The sequence below is a fragment of the Podarcis liolepis genome (genome assembly GCF_965112155.1).
Source record: "Podarcis liolepis genome assembly, chromosome: 3".
NCBI classification, from domain to species: domain Eukaryota; kingdom Metazoa; phylum Chordata; class Lepidosauria; order Squamata; family Lacertidae; genus Podarcis; species Podarcis liolepis.
The window spans coordinates 30,562,196-30,585,640 of NC_139557.1; the positions used below are offsets into that span (position 1 = coordinate 30,562,196).

General features: G+C 45.7%; 1 long non-coding RNA gene across 1 annotated transcript; it reads right to left on the minus strand.

The window, feature by feature from the left end:
- Window positions 1–272: 272 nt before the first annotated feature.
- LOC310703482 lies at window positions 273–23,407 on the minus strand. Its single transcript, XR_014524176.1, has 3 exons — window positions 23,069–23,407; window positions 2,511–2,593; window positions 273–482 (listed from the first exon to the last, which is right to left on the minus strand). It is a non-coding gene; the product is annotated as an uncharacterized lncRNA (long non-coding RNA).
- Between the last annotated feature and the right edge of the window lie 38 nt (window positions 23,408–23,445).

The following is a 23,445-nucleotide window of genomic DNA, read 5'->3' on the forward strand; positions in this document are numbered from 1 at the left end:
CTGGGGGAAATGTGCCCCAAATTGATTTTTCGCTGGGTCGCAAAGTTAAAAGTCTTGTCGTTTGCTCGTTTCTGTCTCCAGAGATAGGACAAAAGTTCTTCCAAGGCAGGGAGTCACACACTCAACTTTCTGACTTTTTAAGAAAACAGTGTCAGTGCGTCTGAGAACTGTCTATAGAATGAAACATCCTCTCTGCTAGAGGAAAAAGTATTAAACCAATGTTTCCAGAAATAGGTATTGGTTTGCACTGAGACAAATATACTTACCACTTCCTAATAAAGAATGTGCAAGGAGCCATTCTCTCTCTCTTCTGTTGAAACACCTCCGCACCATCTTCTTAGAAAATGTAACCACATGTGCTATCAAGCTTCTTGAACTGGGGTTTTAAATACAGTGATGGAGTGGTAAGTTCTGAAGTGCAGAAGCTCATCGTGACGCCCCCATAGCCACGTTCCCAAAGAGAGTCCAAAAGATGCAGGCAGCTGTGTTGATCCAAATACACACACACACACACATATGTGTACATACATACATACACACAAATATATACCCACCAAAAAGCAGCAGTACGAAGCATAATAGGATCAGCTCACAATCACCGAATAGATGTTTATAGAAGAAATTCAACTCGAAAGACAAATGGAGCTTTAACAAAAGCTGAAATGAAACCTTTTGATTTTAATTAGAAATGGTGACAATCTTGCAGAGCGGTGTTACCATTTAAACAGATAACCTGAAGTAGGGACCCCATCAAAGGAAAGGAAAAAGTATCTAGCCTCTGCATTAATGTTTTCCTCATTCTCTGGCTTCCCTCCATTCTGAAATTTACTAGACTAGTCTAGCAAACCGCTGTGACTTGGTGCAACTGCGTGAAGGAGAAGGAGCCAGTGGAAATACTTTCCATGAAGGTCATGCTGTGGGCACATTTAGCATTCTTAGATAACAAATGTTATAGCGCTGAGCTCTTGCTAAGCCCTCAGCACGCTTGCTGAAGACGAGAGCCCATGAAGTTATTAGCTGCTATCACTGATCAATGACCAGTGGTGGTACAGTGGTGGAGACTTGGGCAGGCATGAACCTTGAGATTGTTCTATGGGATTTTCTGCATCAGCATAGTGCCTGAGGATCCCCTGGGACCCTCTTGAGATGGCTGGAAGTTATTGTGTGTGACACTGATGTTGGAGAGAATGGCCTGCAAATCTAGGCACTGTGGAAAGCAGAACCCGAAACAACAGAATAGGCAATTTGTCCCAGAAACTATTTGGATGGGTGCTGCAATATCAGCCCATCATTTACTGAACTTCATGAAGGTAAAAAATAAAATGAAATCCAGCATTATAGCCACAGGTAGTTTCTTGTTCTACTAGCAATCCTAGGGATGGCAATGGCTTTTGGATAGGTTCACAGGCAGGCAGTGGCCATGTGCATAAAGTCAGTATGTTTGTGGAGGGTCAGTTCCAACAGCCAAGTGGACATGGGGTCAAGAACAAGGGTTGCTGCCACAATCCTGCTCCTTCAGGGGTGTTCAGTGTGCCTACAGTCAGGGCTTAAAGAAGGCTTAGCATGTGCACCTTTAAAATACTGTGATGTGTTTGTGGATGCTAGACTTCTCCTAAATCCCTAGGACCAATAGGTGCTAGAATTCAATTAAGGCTTGGGTGTCAAAAGCTAATTGGGAGAGGCTAGTCTCCTGTGTGAGATGATAGCTAGACCTGTGTGTATTTGGGCTGTGTGTTAAGCCTTTTTAACCCTCCAGAATTAGCACGTGTGAAAAGCTAACTTACCAAACTGTGTATTAAAGGTAAAGGGACCCCTGACCAGTCGTGACCGACTCTGGGCTTGCAGCGCTCATCTCGCTTTATTGGCCGAGGGAGCCGGCGTACAGCTTCCGGGTCATGTGGCCAGCATGACTAAGCCGCTTCTGGCGAACCAGAACAGCACATGGAAATGCCGTTTACCTTCCCGCTGGAGCAGTACCTATTTATCTACTTGCACTTTGACGTGCTTTCGAACTGCTAGGTTGGCAGGAGCAGGGACCGAGCAACGGGAGCTCACCCCGTTGCGGGGATTTGAACTGCCAACCTTCTGATTGGCATGTCCTAGGCTCTGTGGTTTAACCCACAGCACCACCCGCGTCCCAAACTGTGCATTAGGCACTTCTAAATCTTAGGGAATCAACATGGCTTAAGAACTGATCAAGACAGATTAATTTCCTTGTAGGTGGTTGCCTGGAGGTAATGACCCATCAGCACACTGTAATGATATATGTGTAAATAAACCATATGTCATTAAGACATCAGTCTCTGCTGTGCCTCACTTTCCAAAAAGAAACATAAACCCGGGTAGGCGTGCCTGGTATCCATGGCATCTTGCACTGCTGTCGATATTGGGGTGGCATGTAACAATACTTTTGCGGGAAATTTATTGTACTTAATTTCACTTTCCCCAGTATCTTCCCTGTAACTTTAGAAATATTTCTGTCACAGCAAACATTTTCGACTGAAATTTACCTGTTGTACAATCTGAGGAATAATATGCACGGTCCTTCATTTCAGACACTGAACAATGGAACCAAACTTGTTCTCTGGGAAGTCTGTAAGAAAACAGAGAGTGTTTTTTCAAGCCAGTCAGCACTGTGCTTTGATGTCTGAGAGCACACAGGCGCTGAACAGGAGCTCAGCATCACCGATATTAAGCGAGTGCGATGTCTCTGGTGGGTTCTTTTCCTGGAATCAAACAGACCCCTCCTCAATCTGCCAGGACTTTAAATACGGAACAGCCTGGCCTGCAAAGGATGCTTAGCCAGTGTTGAATTATCAGATTGCTGAAAGAAACAAGACTGCAAAGAATTGGAATATTGAGTAGGAGAGACGGGGGGGGCACAACCCTCCGAGCTGTTTCACTGTGTGTGTCCTCTGTGCAATAAGAAGGGGGTAAAACATCTTTGCAGATTCAACAGAGCTATGATACATGTACGTCGTATCTTATCAAAAAATGTTCAGCAGTTTGTGTGTATGTGTGTTTGCAGGAGATTGCTAGAGAGAGATCTGTCTCTGCACCACTAAACGTGCTTTGCTGTTGAAGCAGCAGATATCCTTGATTCATAACAAAAGGGTTTTCTCTTCTCTCCCCCTGCCTCCCCCCCACCTCCGCCTCTTAGGGATCAGAGCCGTTTCCCACCCTCTGTATGCAAACCCAGCAACACAAACTGTGTCCATTAGCATTTCAAGGGACTTCCTACTAAAGAGCGGCAATAAAGCTCCTCTCCGTGGGTAAAATCCATTTTGTCCTCTCTGGTGACATCTGTTCTAACTTCTCAAGCCAAAAAGGAAACCAGATAATGCCACAGAGCCTTCTGATTTACTGTATTGGCACTTGCAGCAATGTCTCGAACTCTTAAAGCATGTAACCTTAGTGGACGTACATGGCTGTGTCAATGGGAACATCTCCATATTCCCACCACATAGTGTGAACGGAAGGAATTCCAGAACTCCCTTCCCCGGCTTTTTTACTGTCACACTTCACATTTCCATTCTTGCTTGGTCTGCTGTTGGTCAAAGTGCATTTTAAAACACCACCACCACTTTTGCTGTGTATAGGTTGCTGGTGGTTTCCATACCCTTCAACATTTATCCAATGAAAATAGGGACATCTATTATTTATTATTATTATTATTATTATTATTATTATTATTATTATACCCCGCCCATCTGACTGGGTTGCCCCAATCACTCTGGATGGCTTATAAAAACATAATAAAACATTAAACATTAAAAAAACTTCTCTATACAGGGCTGCATTCAGATGTCTTCTAAATGTTAGACAGTGGTACCTCAGGTTAAGTACTTAATTCGTTCCGGAGGTCCGTTCTTAACCTGAAACTGTTCTTAACCTGCAGCACCACTTTAGCTAATGGGGCCTCCCACTGCCGCTGCACGATTTCTGTTCTCATCCTGAAGCAAAGTTCTTAACCCGAGGTACTATTTCTGGGTTAGCGGAGTCTGTAAGCTGAAGCGTATGTAACCTGAAGCGTATGTAACCCGAGGTACCACTGTATAGTTACTTACCTCCTTGGCTTGTGGGGTTGTATAAGAAGAGGAGGAGGAGTTTGGATTTGATATCCTGCTTTATCACTACCCGAAGGAGTCTCAAAGCGGCTAACATTCTCCTTTCCCTTCCTCCCCCCCAACAAACACTCTGTGAGGTGAGTGGGGCTGAGAGACTTCAGAGAAGTGTGACTGGCCCAAGGTCACCCAGTAGCTGCATGTGGAGGAGCGGAGACGCAAACCCGGTTCCCCAGATTATGAGTCCACCGCTCTTAACCACTACACCACACTGGCTCGCCATACCATCCAACATTTCTCTGATGAAAATATGGATGTCCTACCATACCCTCTACCGTTTCTCCAATGGAAACAGGGACGTCCTGAGGAAAGTGGGACATTCTGGGATCAAATCAGAAACCAGGACACCGTCTGAAAATCTAGGACTGTCCCTGGAAAATAGGGACCCTTGGAGGGTCTGGCTCTCAACCCCTCTTTTCCCACAAGTTGGCTTTCATTCATAGTAATAGTCAAGCAGACAATCAGCCCAGATGACCAATTACCAAATGGTAACTTGCTACAATACGTATGCAGATTTTACAAAATGTTGGGCTTGAATGGTAGCCTGCACCAACCCAGAATTATTATTTTTTGGTGTGGGGGGCGGGGGCAGAGAGACATGGGAATCTTGGTATTTATACTTCAGTTACAGACGCCCGAACAATGCAGGATAAAAGACCAAATTTAAAACGTGCAGGATTCTTACTCCTTTATACCATCTGTGCTGTATAGGCCTTAGCTCTTTTACATTGGTCATCCTGGGAACAAAAAGCTGAAAGCAGATTCCAGCAGTTTTTCCATTCACTATTCATTCAGAGGTTCATCAGCTCCATATGGATTCAGCCAACTGCTGTGTTAAATCAGAGGCCTTTCCCAGAATTGACATGGTAATGAAGTCATGGTATTGCTTGCAGAAAAGGCCTCTATAGGTATTCTACTCTTCAACAAACCCAGCCTTTTCACCCTATTCAGTCCCCAAAATAGACTCAAACCGTTCCAACATCTGTGAACTGGGTTCTGGCCGTTGGGTGAGCGATATGTTTTATGACACCAACATGTTTTAAGCGCTGGTTAACACGACTCCTACATGGTCCTGGGGAAACGCAACAGATTCCAATATATGGGGCACTTGCTAATATGTACTGCATCCCCTTTTTATTCATTTGCACTCAAAAACATATTTAAAGCTCGCACTTGATCTGTAACCCGAGATATTCGGTGTGAGTCTTATAAACATTGTCTTTGCTAAAGAACACGCTGAGGGTTAAAAAAATAAAGCTGCCAAATAGTTTAAAGAACAAATAGTTTGAATGACCTTCTAATAGCTAATGAACCAGTGCCTTTTTCATAGCTGTCAACGTTTCGCTTTTTTTAAGGGAAATTTCCTTATTCCGAATAGAATTCCTCGAAAGAAAAGGGAAAAGTTGACAGCTATGGCCTTTTTATCAAGTTGCAAAAAAAGTTTGAATTCAGATTGATCAAGGATAAGGGAAATGCATGATTTCGTAGTACACCATCTACAGATCAAGCAGACCCTGATCAAGAGATTGTGATTATTAGCTTGTGAAAGCACATTTCTGCTTATCCATCACCCGCTGGATTAGTAGCGGCACATGCAAAAGCCACATGCGCAAAACCATGTGAATGTGGTCCACAATGCTAGATCTCTCCCAAGAGTCAAGCAGATGCCCGGGTCTTAAGGCACTCGGGATTTTAAAAGGTGAGCACCGGCACTTTTGAACCGAGCCCAAATACTATGCAACAATTGCAAAAATGCAAATGTAACGTACAGGCAGCTGCAAATTATGACAACTGCTTACTGCTGCACAAGTAAGGGCTAATAAGCACAGACATGTCTCTCTCCACCCCAACTTCTTTTTCTTTGCTTTTACAAAGTCAGTGAGAGGGTGGGAGGAAATGCTGTGGCATTCATGAAAGGAAAGACACATGCACACAGGTGTGGTCGACAGATGGATCTTGCATAGTAGATTACTCAGAAAAGTTTACTTCCCATGATGTAATTCTACTGCCTGTACATTAAGATGACAACTGCTGAGTCACACAGAACTGGCCAGTCCCATGTGATCCTGCGCTTGCAAATTCTTTGAAGTTTAAAGCACAACCGGATAGAAAACTCAAAAGAACTTTGCTTTAAAAACACAGCAAGGGACAGAAGACATGTTCTGCGTGTCACGTTAAACCACAGTTTACTCTAAAGCAGCCTTGGCTTCCCCAACTGTGGCTTGCTTGAAAGAAACAAATCACAAATGCTGCGTCGTGCGCCATGCTAAGCCAGCCTCTGTTTTTCCTCCTCATCCACCTTACTTTCTGGTATAGCGCAAGCAGGAGCAGGGAAGGAGCGAATCAGGACACTGCTCTCACACATTACACTGTAATTTAAAATAAATTCTGGCTTAATGTGACATCTGAAGCTGGTCTCTGTCTTAAATATAATGAATTATACTGTATAGCTGTTTTCCTTATTAAAAGAGGAGGGGAGAGAGGGAGAGATTACATATCAGAGACAACAGTTGCATACTAGTACATAGATTTACCCTGCATAGTTAAATATTCAAAACAATTCTGCAAATTTTTGTAAGGACCACATAAAAGTTTTCTGCAATAAAGGGTGTTTCACTTTTAAAAAAATGTGAATACAGTGGTACCTCAGGTTAAGTACTTAATTCGTTCCGGAGGTCCATTCTTAACCTGAAACTGTTCTTAACCTGAAGCACCACTTTAGCTAATGGGGCTTCCCGCTGCTGCTGCTGCGCCGCCACCGTGCAATTTCTATTCTCATCCTGAAGCAAAGTTCTTAACCCAAGGTACTATTTCTGGGTTAGTGGAGTCTGTAAACTGAAGCGTATGTAACCCGAGGTACCACTGTAGCAGGCTCTGGTAAATCTGCCTCTCATTTCTCAAACACTTATGTTTAGTTGGGATGGCTATGGCAAAACAAATAGTTAAGATATGCATCAGTGGGACACATTAGCTCAGTTGGTTGGAGTGTGGTGCTGACAACGTCAAGGTTGCAGGTTTGATCCCTGTACAGGGCAGCTGCATATTCCTGGACTAGATGGTCTTCCAACTCTATGATTCCAAGAGAGGCACATTTCTGAGTCTCCCCCCACCACCATAATTTCAGATACAACAGTGCATTTGCTCTCAAATTCATTGGGTTAGGCACCGCATTAGCACTGAATTTCGGAATACTCATTCCTGGCTTTGGTGCCAAGAAAATCGTGATGAAGGGTGAGTAAAGATATTGGGTCTACAGCAGGAGATTCTTTCATGCAGTCTTGGTGTGTGTGGCAAGAAAAAACCTTCTCAAACATAGTTTCTTAAGGGGCTTTAAAAAAAAAAATCCTATTGTACAATGTTGGCTGAATTTTCTTTCTAGTGTTAATAATGCTGCCTTTACATAGCTAAAAAATAATAATTGCCACTGCCTTATTTGGAATTAGTGAATTAGCCAACTGAGGGCATCAGAGACTGTTTGTTTAAGTCCCGTACAATATTCTGAGAGTTTAGCTTCTTTCAGCAGCTATATTTTAATCATGAACCAACCAAATGACCTTTGTTGCTGTGCCCCAACTTTTACCTCTGGCTGTACCCACCAATGCAAAGTGGCCCCTGAAAGGTTGATCAGGAAGAAATGTGGCCCTCAGGATAAAAATTTCTACCATAACCCGATTCCTGAGAGGGAAAGCAGGAGTCTCCATTATGCCAACTGCCCATGAAACATGTTGCAGATGGCATTGTATGAGATCTTCAGACATCACAAGAGGTGAACACAGTGTGGATTTGAAACAGGAGCGTGGCATCCCAATGGCTGGTTTCCTATTAACTGTGGGAAGAGAGAATGAGGTTCCTGTGTCCTTGCCCACATCCTTGAGAAGAAACCAGGATCTTCCGTGTTAACACCAGTTTTCGTAGCCTTTGTCAATATATAAAAACACTCGGGAAAAACTTTACAGGCTCCTTTGATAAACAGCAAGACGGCTCTTTCATAGAGCGTTGCAAGTTTCCAGGGATTAGGGTGAGTAATTCTCCTATTGTTGTTGAAAGCCGCCATCAGTCATACTCAACCGTTAGTCAACTGGTCCAAGCACATTGCAGAGCAAGAGCTGGGATAGTGGTTTGATCATAAAGAACCCAAATAGAGACTGAAAGAAAGGGAAAGAAGGTAGTATTCATAGGCAATATATATATAAGCTTCTCCTCCCCCAATTTTGCTTAATTTATTGCATTGTTTTTTGAGTTAGGGTACATTTTCCATCCGTTTTCTTTCGACATTCTTCGTCTCCCTGATGGCCGACCCCTGCAGTACCTCCCATGCAGATCTTTTTAAAATGCTAGACATCGACTTAACAGGGAAGGATGTTTGAGAGTTATTAAATGGAACAGTCTCCAGGATCAGGAAAGGAGTTGGATCTGACAGAGTTCCCAAGCTGCTTATACATGTCCGTGTGAATAACATTCTTATTAATCTGTTAATTCTAGACTCAAGATGCATTAGCACGGAGACAAAGAAAAAGGTTAGCCCTCTCCTCGCGCAGCCTCGGGCCTTGTTTGCTTATCACACTTCGCTGCACCACCTCCGTGAAGACAGACCAGTGTGTTTTCATCTACTGCAAACATAAATAATCACTTGGTTTCGGCCTTGGCTGTTAAGAGAGTTCGGATTCTCTGCTACAAATTGATGCTGGTTGAATCCACTTCCACCATGCATCTCACCTCCATTGCCTGGCTTTTTGAAGGCAAAGGAAGCTCATCTAGCTCAGTACTGACTACACTGACTGAGAGAGGCACTTCTCCAGATTTTCAGGCATGGTTCAATCCCAGCCCGACCTGGTGAAATATACTCAGAGTCGCAAAGTGATTTCATGCTCTTTATTCAGCTCATAGTGGTGAGGAGGAATGAATGAATGTCCCCTCACAGTATCTGCTTTATATACATTATTCACACAATGGGCTGCACATGACTGGCTAATTCCGGAATTCTACTGTAAGCCAATCAGGTTGTGGATTCACTTCTATCTGGAGCAGGATTGGGTGGTTCCTGCCAACCAATCATACTGCTGCATTGTTCTAGGACCAATCAGACTGCTGCATTCTGAATCCTATTGTTCTAGGACCAATCAGACTGCTGCATTTTGGATCCTATTGTTCTAGAACCAATCAGACTGCTGCAGTTTGGATCCTATTCAACTCAGTACATAACACCTGGAGATGTTGGAGATTGAGCATAGGGTTTTTCCAAGCAAGGGAGATGCTCTGCTGCTGAGCTAGTCCTTCCCAGGAAGGCATGGCTTCCTGAAGCATAGCATGTCAAGGTTGAAGGTTCATTCCCCCTATAATAATAATAATAATTTATTATTTGTACCCCGCCCATCTGGCTGGGTTTCCCCAGCCACTCTGGGCGGCTTCCATAGAAACCAAAAATACAGTAAAATATCACAGATTAAAAACTTCCCTGAACAGGGCTGCCTTAAGATGTCTTCTAAATGTCAAGTAGTTATTTATCGCTTTGACATCTGATGGGAGGGCATTCCACAGGGCGGGCGCCACTACCGAGAAGGCCCTCTGCCTGGTTCCCTGTAGCTTTGCTTCTCGCAATGAGGGAACCGCCAGAAGTCCCTCAGCGCTGGACCTCAGTGTCCGGGCAGAATGATGGGGGTGGAGACGCTCCTTCAGGTATACTGGACCGAGGCCGTTTAGGGCTTTAAAGGTCAGCACCAACACTTTGAATTGTGCTCGGAAACATACTGGGAGCCAATGTAGGTCTTTCAAGACCGGTGTTATGTGGTCTCGGCGGCCGCCCCCAGTCACCAGTCTAGCTGCCACATTCTGGATTAGTTCTAGTTTCCGAGTCACCTTCAAAGGTAGCCCCTATGGGACAACTGCACGGCAGGGGGTTGGACTAGATGATCCTCAGGGTCCCTTCCGACTCAACAGTTCTATGATTCTATTATCTCTCTCTTTCAAGAGAAATAAAGTGTCTCAAGATTTTTATTTTTTTAGGTGTGGAAACAAAGCTCATGAAAAATGATGCTGTTCCCTATCCCGTCCTTTTTGCCACATTTGCTTCATTGTACGTGCCTAATCTAATAGCTGGGCAATATCCATTCAGTGGTAGACACACATTCAGTAGGGAAACTTTTTTGCCAAGGGGATTTAAGACCTAACTTCCCCATGGAATTCCTGCCTTTTCTACCACAGTTCTGTATCGCTCTGTGGAACTCTTGGCGACCAGATGGAGAGGCCGTGGCCTCAAATTAATTTGCAGTGGTGCTTATTCTTCTTGGGTTACACAAGCACAAAAAGAAGGTCTTGTTCTGCATCTGAAAGATTCTGGGGCTTTGGCAAGCCACCTAAGGAAGGGAACATCAGGAGCATGGCACAAGGGATGTGCACATGAGTTAACAACAACAACAACAACAACCATTTATTATTTATACCCCACCCATCTGGCTGGGCTTCCCCAGTGACTCTGGGCTGCCTTCAGATGTCTTCTAAAAGTCTGGTAGTTGTTGTTCTCTTTGACAACTGGTAGGAGGGCGTTCCACAGGGCGGGTGCCACTACTGAGAAGGCCCTCTGCCTGGTTCCCTGTAACTTGACTTCTTGCAGTGAGGGAACCACCAGAAGGCCCTCAGCGCTTCTCCTGAAGGTCTTGCCCCCCAGTTACTGAGACTGAAGGTTTTGCAGTCCCCCCCCCCAAATAATGAAGAAAAAACCTTGTTTACCAGAGAAGTAGGCCAGTCACTAGGAGCAGTGGCAGCTCTTTCAAATCTCCTTAACACCCCCCCCAAGAATATATATGTAAATGTTTATGCATTTATCAAAAACTGGTGATTGGATACTGATAAAAGGAGCCTAATTGATCTTTTGCAACTATTGTACATTTTTAAAAACAAAAACTCTGCCATTCCCAGCCTACTACATACTGAATGAACTTCAACTTTTCCATCAGTCTAGTCTGGAAGGATCAACTGAAAAAAACAAAACGATAAAAGTAGACTACTGCATTGTTACATTTCTGCAAATAATCCAGTTATTCCACATCTAAGACAGGAATCGTTTCGAATTTGTAAGCCCGAGTTTTAAACCTCCTGGAAATAATTGTTTCCTACAGAGCACCCCTGAGCTGTGCAAGCATGTTGCCATGAGCCAGGGTTGTTGAAATTATATGGGAACCCTGCAGGCAACAGCTGGGTCCTGCTACATATTCGAAAATGACCGATAATAAGCACCATGGAGATTCCCTTAATACCAGTAATAGCAGTGTCAGTTAAGTCACCCCGCAGAAAGCATGTGTTTTACGTTACTCTCCATTCCTGACTTGGTGGGTCAGAATGGGGAGCAAGCAATGCCAGTACAACAAACTTCCAAGTTTACTGAGAATTAGCTCATATATATAATCTGGAGATCTCAAACTTCCCCTAAAACTTTGAGCTGTGATGATGATGATGACAGCGACATAAATAATGCAGGGCACTTCATGCAAATCCGTCTTAACCCCACCCCTGCTGCTAAGAAAGAAAGGCTGGCTCCCCACTCAAACAGTCACCTGGAACATATTTCTGAGATCTCCTTGCTAATCCAATTTCCCATCCGCCACCCCAAAACCCTCCGACGAAATTGAAACGGCATTCTATGATCCTCATTCACTGGGGTCCTGCCCCTTGAAATCTGTCATCGAGGCTGTGGTGAACGGCACAGAAAGATGCTTTTCGAAAGAATCGGGAGGTATTATTTTCAATTTAGTTTGTCCTATAATTCCACAAGCTGGTATCTGCAAGCAATTTTCCAACAGACTATTCCCCTGCCTAAAAAGCAGAGACATCACCTTGCCAACAAAGGTCCGTATAGTTAAAGCTATGGTTTTCCCAGTAGTGATGTATGGAAATGAGAGCTGGACCATAAAGAAGGCTGATCGCCAAAGAATTGATGCTTTTGAATTATGGTGCTGGAGGAGACTCTTGAGAGTCCCATGGGCTGCAAGAAGATCAAACTTATGGCTTTAAATGCCTGCAGCAAAACCTCAGAATTGAGTCAGTAGCTAAAAGGAAGCCAATGCAGATTTTTCTCAATACAATGTAATATGTGTAAAAGCTCAGCATCCTCAGTTGGTAGAGCACAAGACTCTTAATCTCAGGGTCACCGGTTTGAGCCCCACATTAGGCAAAAATATTCCTGCACTGCAAGGGGTTGGACTAGATTGATGACTCTAGAAATCTGAGATTCTATCCTCGCAACTGCATATTATTGCTATTACAGTTTTTGCCATACGGTTGGTATGTGGGTCAATCTTAAGGAACAATCTGATGCATCTCAACAGACAAAGATCTTGTCCATCATCTCTTTTAGACTGGTCTCTGCCAGCATGTTGGAGAATTCTTTAAAAGTCATCCATTGGTGGTATTTTTTCGCTAGTGTGTTTGGTTCTTATTGCAAGATCAGGATCTCCCTTGTGCTGGTGGGGCTGTGGAGACACATGGTGGAGTCCATTTTGGAAACAAATTATTGCAGAAATCAGTCCACTTAATGTGATTCTAGGCCCTACTCTATGTGTTTTATCTGTTTTTGGTAAAGGCAATGTGGATCTTATATGTAAACAGTTAATTGTATATCTGGCAGCTGCTCATTTAGTAATCGCTCAGGGCTGGAAAGATGCTTCGTGTTATACCTAGATAACTGGTTCAAGAAAGTTATGTTCTCTGCTATTTCACAGACATTGACATGTAATCTTTGTGTTGCTAGGGGTTACGCCAGGTCAGGCATAGGCAAACTCGGCCCTCCGGATGTTTTAAGACAACAACTCCCATCATCCCTAGCCAACAGGACCAGTGGTCAGGAATGATGGGAATTGTAGTCCCAAAACATCTGGAGGGCAGAGTTTGAGGAAGCCTGGGTTACGCTGACCCTTCTGATTTCACCTCTGTTTTGGGAGTTATTTATTAAATGTATGACATCTGCAGTGACACAGTTGGCAAATTCCTTCAAAATATGATAGTTTGGCAGCATCTGTAAACAGGCAAGACCCTTCTTCCCACCCCACCCCTATTTTCTTCATTGTAATTTGTGTTTTTATACCCTATTTATAATTTTATAGTTTTATAATTTCATAATTGTACCCAGTTGATTTACTTCCTGGTTGTTGTTGTTTTTTAAAAAAAATCTTTTTACTTTATCATCAAAATTTCATTGTGTTGTATACATATGATTTTGTTGTTAATGTCCATTTTTCTTTTTGTGTATATCGTCTTTAGAAAAACAATGTAATGTAATATATAGATCACTGTCACAATGTGTCAGGCCTCAGGGAATCCTATCCCCCCTCTCCCCACCCCCATAGCAGGCTGCCAGGGGTTAAGTAGACAAGAAAGCTCTTACCAAGTCTTTTATTCAATATTCACAGAGAGAGGTTTAGGAATGCTGTCTCTTGGAGTAATGCCGTTGCTCCGGGTAATCTCCACCCCTCTTCCCTTCTCATTCATCCCCTGTGCCTCCGCCCCCTTACGGGGCAGCTTAAGGCCAGTTGCCTCTTAGCTCTTTGTTCTCCCACTTTCACTGCTCGCCAGGTTCTGGGAGAAGGGAGGTCTGGAAAGCTTTCTAGTGATGACGTGGCAGCCAGCTGCTCCTGCTCAGCTTCTCCCCCTCCTCTTCCCCTGTTATTTTCCAGCTTTGGCCCTCTTCTACCTCTATGAGAGCCAGTGTGGTGTAGTGATTAAGAGCGGTAGTCACGTAATCTGGGGAACCGGGTTCGCTTCCCCGCTCCTCCACATGCAGCTGCTGGGTGACCTTGGGCCAGTCACACTTCTTTGAAGTCTCTCAGCCCCACTCACCTCACAGGGCGTTTGTTGTGGGGGAGGAAGGGAAAGGAGAATGTTAGCCGCTTTGAGACTCCTTAAAGGGAGTGAAAGGCGGGATATCAAATCCAAACTCTTCTTCTTCTTCTTCTTCTGAGCCGTGCCCTTCTGCAAACCACTGTTGTAAATCAATACTGCTTCCCTCTTCTCTGGAAGGTCCCACCATTCCTCTTCAGCCCGATTCGTGACACAATGCTATCTGTGTGCAGGAACAGTTGCACTCGCTGCACCAACCAAAATCAACAATTGTTCCAAGCCACTGAGGTCATGTGGACCTGTAGCGATGAATCTAAGAGCACCCGAAAACTAGGCACTTGCTCCATAAGATGGAGTACCCCCCCCCTCCAGAGCTGGTACACTGCCCAATTCCTGATCCAGGGATCAGCACGTCCACAATGCCCAGATCTTGTCAGACTTCAGTCACTGTTTAATGCCTTTCAACCAGCCCATGACTGCATGCACACATCACTTCCAGACGTGTGCAGAAATTGAGGTGGGCATCATCAGCATACTGACACCTTGTGCCTAAATGACTACCTCCCACCATTGATATTAAATATTGGGAACAAAACCATGCCGTGCCACCTCCTCACACAACAGCATGATAGGAGTTGGGAGTTTGAAAAGATCTGGAAGACACCGGGTTGAGAAAGGCTGGCACACATTAACGCATCTCAAAGCCTATTGAAGGCTGAAAAGCAAAGCATATGTATATGGTTGGATCCTGGACATCATCGTACTTTGAGCAGACCCACTGAAACCAATGGGACTCAAGCTGGCCATGACCAATGTAGGACCCATAGATTTCAGTGGGTTTACTCTTCAAGTATAATTTATGTCCAGGATCCAACTCAAACAGAAATGAGAAACAGCATTTCAAAAGTTCAGGAAGCGAAGGTGCCAACTTGAATAAAATATGGTGGGGGGGGGGAGTCCAGGTAAGCCCTCCCTCACACAGTCCATCACAAGATGTGGCACACTAATAATAATAACAACAATAATAATAATAATAATAATAATAATTATTATTATTATTATTATTATTATTATTATTATTATTATTATTTATACCCCGCCCATCTGGCTGGGCTTTCCCAGCCACTCTGGGCAGCTTCCAAAAAAATATTAAAATGCTGTAATAAATCAAACAATAAAAGCTTCCCTAAACAGGGCTGCCTTCAGATGTCTTCTAAAAGTCTGGTAGTTGTTGTTCTCTTTGACATCTGGTGGGAGGGCGTTTCACAGGGTGGGTGCCACTACTGAGAAGGCCCTCTGCCTGGTTCCCTGTAACTTGGCTTCTCGCAGGGAGGGAAGCGCCAGAAGGCCCTCGGCGCTGGACCTCAGCGTCCGGGCAGAACGATGGGAGTGGAGACGCTCCTTCAGATATACTGGACCGAGGCCGTTTAGGGCTTTAAAGGTCAGCACCAACACTTTGAACTGTGCTCGGAAATGTACCATTTAAATGGCAATGCCCATCAACTGGGGGGGGGGGCTGGCCCCCTCAAATGCTTTATGGGGGGGTGAAGGGACCTTGGCCCTTATGATATGAAGGTTTTTCGTTTTGGTATCCATTTTCTAAAGCGTTCTGGTAAAGTACTGGTTCACTCTGCCTCGAATAAAGATTGTCTATGATAAATGGGGAGGGGGAGGAAACATTGGAGATCTCAAGTTACCGCAAATAGCAGTAACAAAACATCAACATATTCTGCATCTGAACCTTGCTTCTTTCTCTGCAGGGCAGCCAAACCTTTAGAAACGAAAAGCGCCGCGGTTTAATACGAAACCCAGGGTTTCTCTTGCAAATTTACACACACACATCTGGCTCTTCTCTGCCCGTCAGCCTTGCATCCGCTCGGGCGACGCAGGCGTCTGCTGCCCGCCGAGGAAGCCGCGGCCTGGTCCGCCTCCCCTCCCCGTCGCGGAACTGGAGCCACCGGCAAAGTTTACGCAGAGCAGCACGCGACCGGCGTGTGGCGGAGAGTTCGCAACAGCGGCGCCTGGTGTTCCGCAGAACCGGGCGCAGAGGCGGAGGGAGGAGACACAGAGGGCGGGGAAACCGGTGGGGGGGTGACGTGGGGGTGGGCGGTTGGCGCGCTTGTTACCTCGGGGATAGGCGGCGTGGAGGAGTCCAGAAACCTCGAGCAGAGGCTTTGCTGTGCGGGGGCAAAAGGGGAGCTGGAAAGTGGCGGGGGGCGGGGTCAGTCAGCCGTGAGCATAGTAAGCGAAGGTGTGCGCAGTGCAATAAAAAATTGAAATGGAATATAAAGAGAGGAAATGAGTCAGCAGCAAACTTCGAGGGAGACACGCGTGAACGAGTTTGCACATCTAAGATCACCAAAGTGAAGCGGGGAGAGGGGGGAGATACCACTTGTGCATGTAACTTGGTAGCGACGCATTATTTCTACCTCCACCCCTTAAATAAAAATAAAAGCAATTTAGTTGATGGTGAGAATTCTGAACTGTTTCCGATGGCGAAGTTTTCGAAGGTGCCTTTGCGCCCCTTTCCCACTACTCTGCGCCCAGCTACAAGAGGCGGCGGCGAACAGCAAAGAGCACAATGTGTTTCTTGTTACGCAGCCCAGCCCGGCTTTCCCCTTTCTCTTTTTCTGTATGGGTTACATCGTAATATTAAGCTGCAAGTTTAAGTTCTGGACAAACAATCTCTTGTTGCATCTCTAGGGCGCGGGGGGGTTGATGAATTCCCACAGATGATGTTGCCCAAACAGTGATCGGCTTGTGACTTGATTTCAAGCATGATGATGGCTGGTTGGTGCGTATGTATGTGTGTGTGTTTTGTGTGTGTTTGTGGAAATGGAAGGAGGGAAGTGGGGCGGGGAGGGGGAGGGAGGAGAGGTCAGTACAGAGAAGAGCTTTGAAGGGAAAAGGCTGCCTACAGGATTGTTTCTACAAGCTAATTGTACTGAGTGCAGCTGCACAAAGCTGGATCAACAGTAATAGAAGGCGGCGCAGACTTCCTGACGCCAGCCCTGCAGAGCTCCCACCAACACTGGCAATTCCAGATTGTTTTCCAAACCTTATCTCTCCCTAGTTAATTTCTTTCGCTCGCTCCAGTTTTGTGACCGGAACAAAAGTAACAGCAGAATCCTTTGTGGAAGCAGGGAAAAGAAAAGGGGGGGGGGGAAATGCTGTTCGAGATCACTGCACTTCACAGATTTCTGCAGCAATATTTCGCAGGCATCCCTCTCTCTCTCTCCTTCCCCAGGCAGAGTGCGCGCGCCTCCACGAGCTGTCCCCCCCCCCCGTTTTCTAAAACTTTTCTCTCTTTGAACAGATGGGCAATGCGATGGGCAAACAACAGTATTAAAAAACCCCAGTTTGCAAGCCACTGCCCTGGTTATAAGTCGGACAGGGTTCACCCAACCACTGCCCTGTGCCATTCTCGATCTACTGTATTTACAGTGCAAATTCTATGGCATGTATACATGCGCAAGCAAACCTTTCTCCAGGTAAGCGCGTGTAGCGACTCGAAACACAAGCACGTGGGATTCTGTCAAGAACCAGAAAATGCTGGGATCCTGCAGGTTCTAATAACACCTTTGCATTGCATTGTTGCGGCACTATAAGAACTGGCTTTGAGTTTGCAACCCCCCACCCCGCTTTTTTTTTAAAAAAATGAGTGCTTCATCCCCGTCATTCGGCTGTTTCCACATTAAAGTCACTCCCCATTAGAGTGTTGAGAGAGGTTTGTGAACCCCGCGAAGCAACGACTTCAACCTTAATCATTCATCCAGGTAACATGTTCCTAAGAAAGCAGAACCCCTTGTGGCAGCCTTCCAATTAAATCTATAGGTAGCTGGTTACCTATATTAGCATGGTGCTGATAACGCCTGCGTTGTGGGGGGCTGCGCTAGATGATCCTCAGGCTCCCTTCCGACTCTACAATTCTATTATTCCATGTAACCTTAAGTACATAGACCTGCTTTTAATACCCCTCCCTTTCTTTTGAGTGTCTTTAGGATTTTGGAGAGTGCGCCCAAAATGGATTGGGGAACAGGAAACTTTTCAAACATCCGCGAAAGTCACCGTTATTCAACTCCCCACCCCACACACGCGAAAAAAATAAATTTCCATGATCCTTATATTGGACACATATACAGTATACACGCAAATGCCTGTGTAACCTGTGCCAGAAATTATCACGGGACTAGGAAAATATCCCAGCCACAGAAGCAGTTTAGGGGTGCAACCGTGTTGCGGCGGCGCAGAGTAGCGGCGAGCGGTGTCTCTCTCTGCGCGCTGCGTCCGCAGAAGGAAAGCCTCCCGGGCCCGGGTCCGCTTCGCTCCCTCCGCGCGCGCGCACCAACACACCGTTGCTAAGAACAAGCAAGAGAAGGCGGGGGGGGGGTGGGAAGGAGAGCGCGAGCTGCACTGCAGGTGCGGGTGAGAAAAAAGCGCGCCGCGGCTGCCAAAGCCTGGGCCGGGCCGGGCCCCGCCTTTTGCAGCCTCCCCCAGCCCCGGGCCGAGCCCCGGTCTCCATGGCAGCCGCCTGAGAGGCGCCGCCGGCCTGGACCGGGAGGGAGGGCAGGCAGCGGGGGAGCGACGTCACGGGGCTGGCGCCGCCGAGTCGGGCCCGGCCTCTGGGTGGGAAGGAAGGAGGGAGGGAGGGAAGGCAGGCGGTGGGAGGCCTGCCCGGAGGAGCGGGAAGGGAGCAGGAGGAGGAAGGAGGCGCTCGGCTGGGGCGCGCACGGCGGCGCTAGGGGAAGCCCCCTCTGCAGCCGCCGCTTGCTGCCCGTGCCAGCCCAGGTGCAGGAGGCATGGATTCGGAGGGAGGGGGCGGGGCGTCCTTTTTATTGCTCACTTATGGGGGGGGGGGTGAAAGGAAGTGGGTCGTGAAGAGAGAGGCCGGGCTGAGGGGCTTTTCCCCGCCACCCCTTTTTTGAGGCGCAGGAGCTCCTAACGGAGATACTTTGCACACTTAGCCCTCTCCCCCCTTGCAAGAAACAGGAGAAACAGCCTCTCTTTTTTCTCACCACCTCACCCCCCCTCCAATTGTGTCCCTCCGCCGCTTCCCTGTAAAAGGAACCAGAGGCGGGTATTTGAGTTGGAAGGGGCCCCAAGAGTCATCTATACCAACCCATAGCTGTCAACGTTTCCCTTTTTTCAAAGGGAAATTCCCTTATTCCGAATAGGATTCCTCGCAAGAAAAGGGAAAAGTTGACAGCTATGTACCAACCCCCTGCTAGGCTGGGATCTCTTTGCCTGCGTGAACCCGCGACCCTGAGGTTAAGAGTCATGGTCTCACTCTCCTCATGCCCCGGTGAAAGAGGAAGATGGGCACCCATTGCATACATAGACGGCTCCCACGCCTCGCCCTCGCCCTCAAAGGTGGCTCAAACACTTTTTCCTCAAGCGGACTGTTCTCTTTCCTGCGACAGAAGAAGAGCCGAGAGGGGAAATGTTGCCAGGCTCTGCCACTTGGATGGGCGGCTTTTACATCAGGCCCTAAACAAACTGTATGAATTCCCAACCAGTTTAACTCTGAAGCCATTATTAGAAAGGACTTCTTATTCCAGCTTCCAATACGTTTCAGAGCCCTAAAGAGGACGTTCTTGGAATGCACTGATTTTAGTCTTCAGGACACCACACAAGGATTTGGGGACCTTTTTCCATCTCTTGTGCCTTATTTTGCAAATAAGGAAGCAGTCTCCTGAGTATGTGAAGCCAGCACGAATAACTCTGGCTTAAAAGTTAAGCTAGTGCAAACCACCGGATCTGATCCAGATCAGGGCTATTGCCATTTGCGTTGGCCTAAACCTGGCAGAGAAAAAGAAGCCTTTAACAGAGTTTGACTTACACCACGCTTTTTGCCAGGCTCCTAAATTCTGGCAGGTTGCCACGCCACATGACCAAGCTGAACAGAGTTAGGATACAGCTTTTAAAAATCCGGCACGATCCGACTCTCCTGGAACGGCCATTTTTCAGAGCTTACTCCAGCAGAAGTTTCACTGGTCTCAGCTCAGTTGACTTGAGGCTGGCATATCTCCAACTGAGTTGGGGTTGGGGACTTGCTGCCAGCATAGCCCAGCTGAGCTGGGATTTAGTATGCTGAGCCAAATATCCGCTGCATCTTAACTCATCCCAGCAGACCTATGGCTAGGATTGTACCCAACCTAGCTTGATGAGGTAGAAACAATCGAGCATTGAACCGGAGCACTGGAATGCAAATAGGCTTGCAGAGCTGTACAATCTAGTTTAGATTTAGGTTGCAATGAGAATAAACCCCTCTGAATACACCACGACTTCTGAATAAGAATGTGACAGCTTAGTTTCTGGAGAACACTAGTGCACAGTTTCTCAATAAAATACAATTGGATATTAAAGTGGCTTCCAAAGGAAAAGAAAATGCTCGAGAAGATAACATAGCCAATGGTTCGCTTCAAGCACAGCAACACTTCAAAAGTATTTATAGCAATGAATTGCTTACAAAGGTTAATACAATAGTAATTGTGTACATTTGGTAGTGGAAGTGGTAAATGTATACTAAAGTAATTTTCATCAAAGAGTGTCCATCCACAATTAAGTTCTTCTCTAGCACTGATTTCAGTGGAAGAGATTTAAGCATCAGCGGAAGAGATTTAAGCATCATAAATGTCATGTGCCAAATTAGTATGGCTTTAACAATGGTTTTGGCCTTCTGTTTAAGATGCTTTCCTCTGTATTTCAAAGTGACTGCAGTATAAGCTGCCAGCCTACCTTTTTTATTATTATCTTTCCCTACCTATGAATGTTCTTGGTTATTATTTTTTTCCTTGCGCATACAGTAACAAACCCGTGATAAATGTCTGTTCAATTTGCATACAGTCTCGTCTGAAATAAAAACATGAAGTGATGAAGTCTGACATAGCCAGAAAATGTATCTCAGAAGACCTCAAACATAGGCTAAGAAATCAGCTAATCATAAGGAAATATTGTGGGGGTTAAGTCATTGGGGGCAAAATCATGTGTTTTGGTGGGGTTTTTTACTAGCCATCATACGTATTTAAGAAATAAAACTGTCATGAACATTATTTTGTTGCTAAAAGATACGGCTGTGATCTTGCATGTTGCTTAAGGCTGAAGTCTCAAAAGCACTCTTGTTAAGTAGCAACTCTCACTGAGCTCATTTACTTCTGAGTAAACATACTTAGGGGTCATGCTGCATGGATCATGGCCTTCCAGTGGATTTAAGTAGCCTAACAGCTGGATTGCAGTTTTAAAGTGCAACCCTGTGCTTCGTTACTGAGAACTCTTCGGTAGAACTTCCATTTTATCTGCGTAGCATTACAGGGTCAATTAATCTTTTCTTTAGCACAAGGCATAGTAAAGCTTCAATTAAATGAGTGGCGAAGTACACAGGAAACACTACCAGGTCAGTTCCTTAGTCCACCTTGTCCTGCATTGTCTACTGGCAGCCATCCTCCAAGGTTTTTCAGCCTTGGGTGGGGATGCTAAACACTGAACCTGTGCTATAACTCGGCATTATGGGCGTAGATGGGGGGCAGGTGCCCCCCTAAATCAAGTAAATAAATAAAAATACTTCATCATTGGCCAATTGTGTTGCAGATAACTCAATTCTGCCCCCCCAACAAAAAGCCTGTCCCCCTGGCCACGCCCATGCTCTGTACCCAGGTACCCTGATTAGGAATGTAAGTGTAGTCTTGTGGCAGAGAAGCCACATACCTTGGGGAGGAGGAAGAAGTGGGGAAAGGGTTGAGCGAGAGCAAGTCCAGGGTCATATCTTGGTTGGTTGGTGGAAGCAGCTACTGCCCTTCAACCTATTATGTTCCTTTCCAAGAACATGTAAGCTGGCACTCAGTGATTACAGCCACTTGCGTGGAGTGCAATTTTATTTCCCTTGCAGGGTGGGAAAAGAACGTTTACAAACAATAACGCCACATGAGGAAATGTCATTGGGATGTTAACAATCCACATCTTTTTTTTAACAACAACAAAAAAGATATATAGGGGAGGAGCACCACCTGTACTCATTATGGGAGAGAGTTGCTCACAAATTATGAGCTGGATCGAAAGGCAAAAAAGTGGGAGAGAGGAACATGAGGGATAGCAAAACCTGAAGACCTTCCAGTAGCCCAGAGAGGTCAAAAGGCAGAGGTGCCAATGTCCGATCTTACCTGCGCAAGTAATCTCCCTCAAAGCTAATTTCAAAGTACAGTATATATAGTTGTGTATGTGTATACACACACACACACATTGCATTATAGGCAGCATAGATATTGCAAATAACCTCAAAACCACCCATGCACCCCTGAATCTAATGTTTACTGGAGGTATATTTATTTTCAGTGACAATCCGCCATGTCATAATTAAGTATAATGATCTATATGGTGTAGTGATTTGTTTTGAGCAGGCTTCCGCCATAGTTCTCTTCAAGAAAAGCTTCACACATCCAAATAAAGTAAGGCATTCATATTTGTCCTGTGATTCATTTATATCTATTTAAATGCCATGTATACATTAAAGGGGCACAAGCACGAGTCTTACATGAACAATATATGTCTATGGGTACTACATATGCACGTTAGCCTAACGCTCTGAAATTTATAGCGTCGCTTAGCTAGCGTACTTGCGAAACTAAGCAACTCCATCACCTTGAAAACTTCTGGATTTCTGCACCGCTGGCAGAGAGGGAACAGTTCCATTTAAGCCTCGAATGTTTGACAGATGTGCTTGACTGGGTTACAGTTCCCCCCCCCCCCCGTGGTGCCTCAGCTTCCAGCATCTAATGATGTCTTTTCACTAAAATAGCCACAAATAAACTATTCAGTTGTTTTAGCCAAATAATTACAGTATCTGACCGTGAGTGAGATCACACACACACACACACTCACATATCTCAAGGGAACTGCTTCAAAATAAGTAATCTGTGATTGCAAGTCTTGGGCCAATCAGGCTTGAAACAGACTGCCAGAGAAGGCTGGAAGTTACTATCACTGCTGTTTGGTTTGCTTATAAAAAGAACTTGTATGTTCCCTTTTTGGTAGGCAATGCATCTAAAAACCACTTTTGCAGGTTCTTTAAAAATATATATAATAATACTAACTCTGTGGCCCGTACATGGAAGAAAACTAACTTGTTACACTCATGGTGACAACTGTATATGATGCATCCTATGTCCAGTTGACACGCAGGAAGAGTGAGGTAGCCACAGCCACTGTGAGAGCAGGATGGAATCTCGTTGGCCTGATCCTGCGGGGCTCTTCTTGCGTTCTTTTCTCAGGCCTGCCTCTTGGGAACCAAGCTGCAAAGAGCAGCCCTTTCCGTGCCTTCCTCTCCCTCGGAATGCTCTCGGTTTGACTCCAGGCTCGGCTCTTGCCTGTGCAGTATTTACTACCCACAGCTGTGCTCGGGGCCCACCCCGCTCTGCCAGGATTGGCTGCGAACGCGGAAGGCCCGAGCCTTCTCTTCAGCTGCCTCGGCGCCAGTGAGAAGTGCCTGCGCGCCTGACAG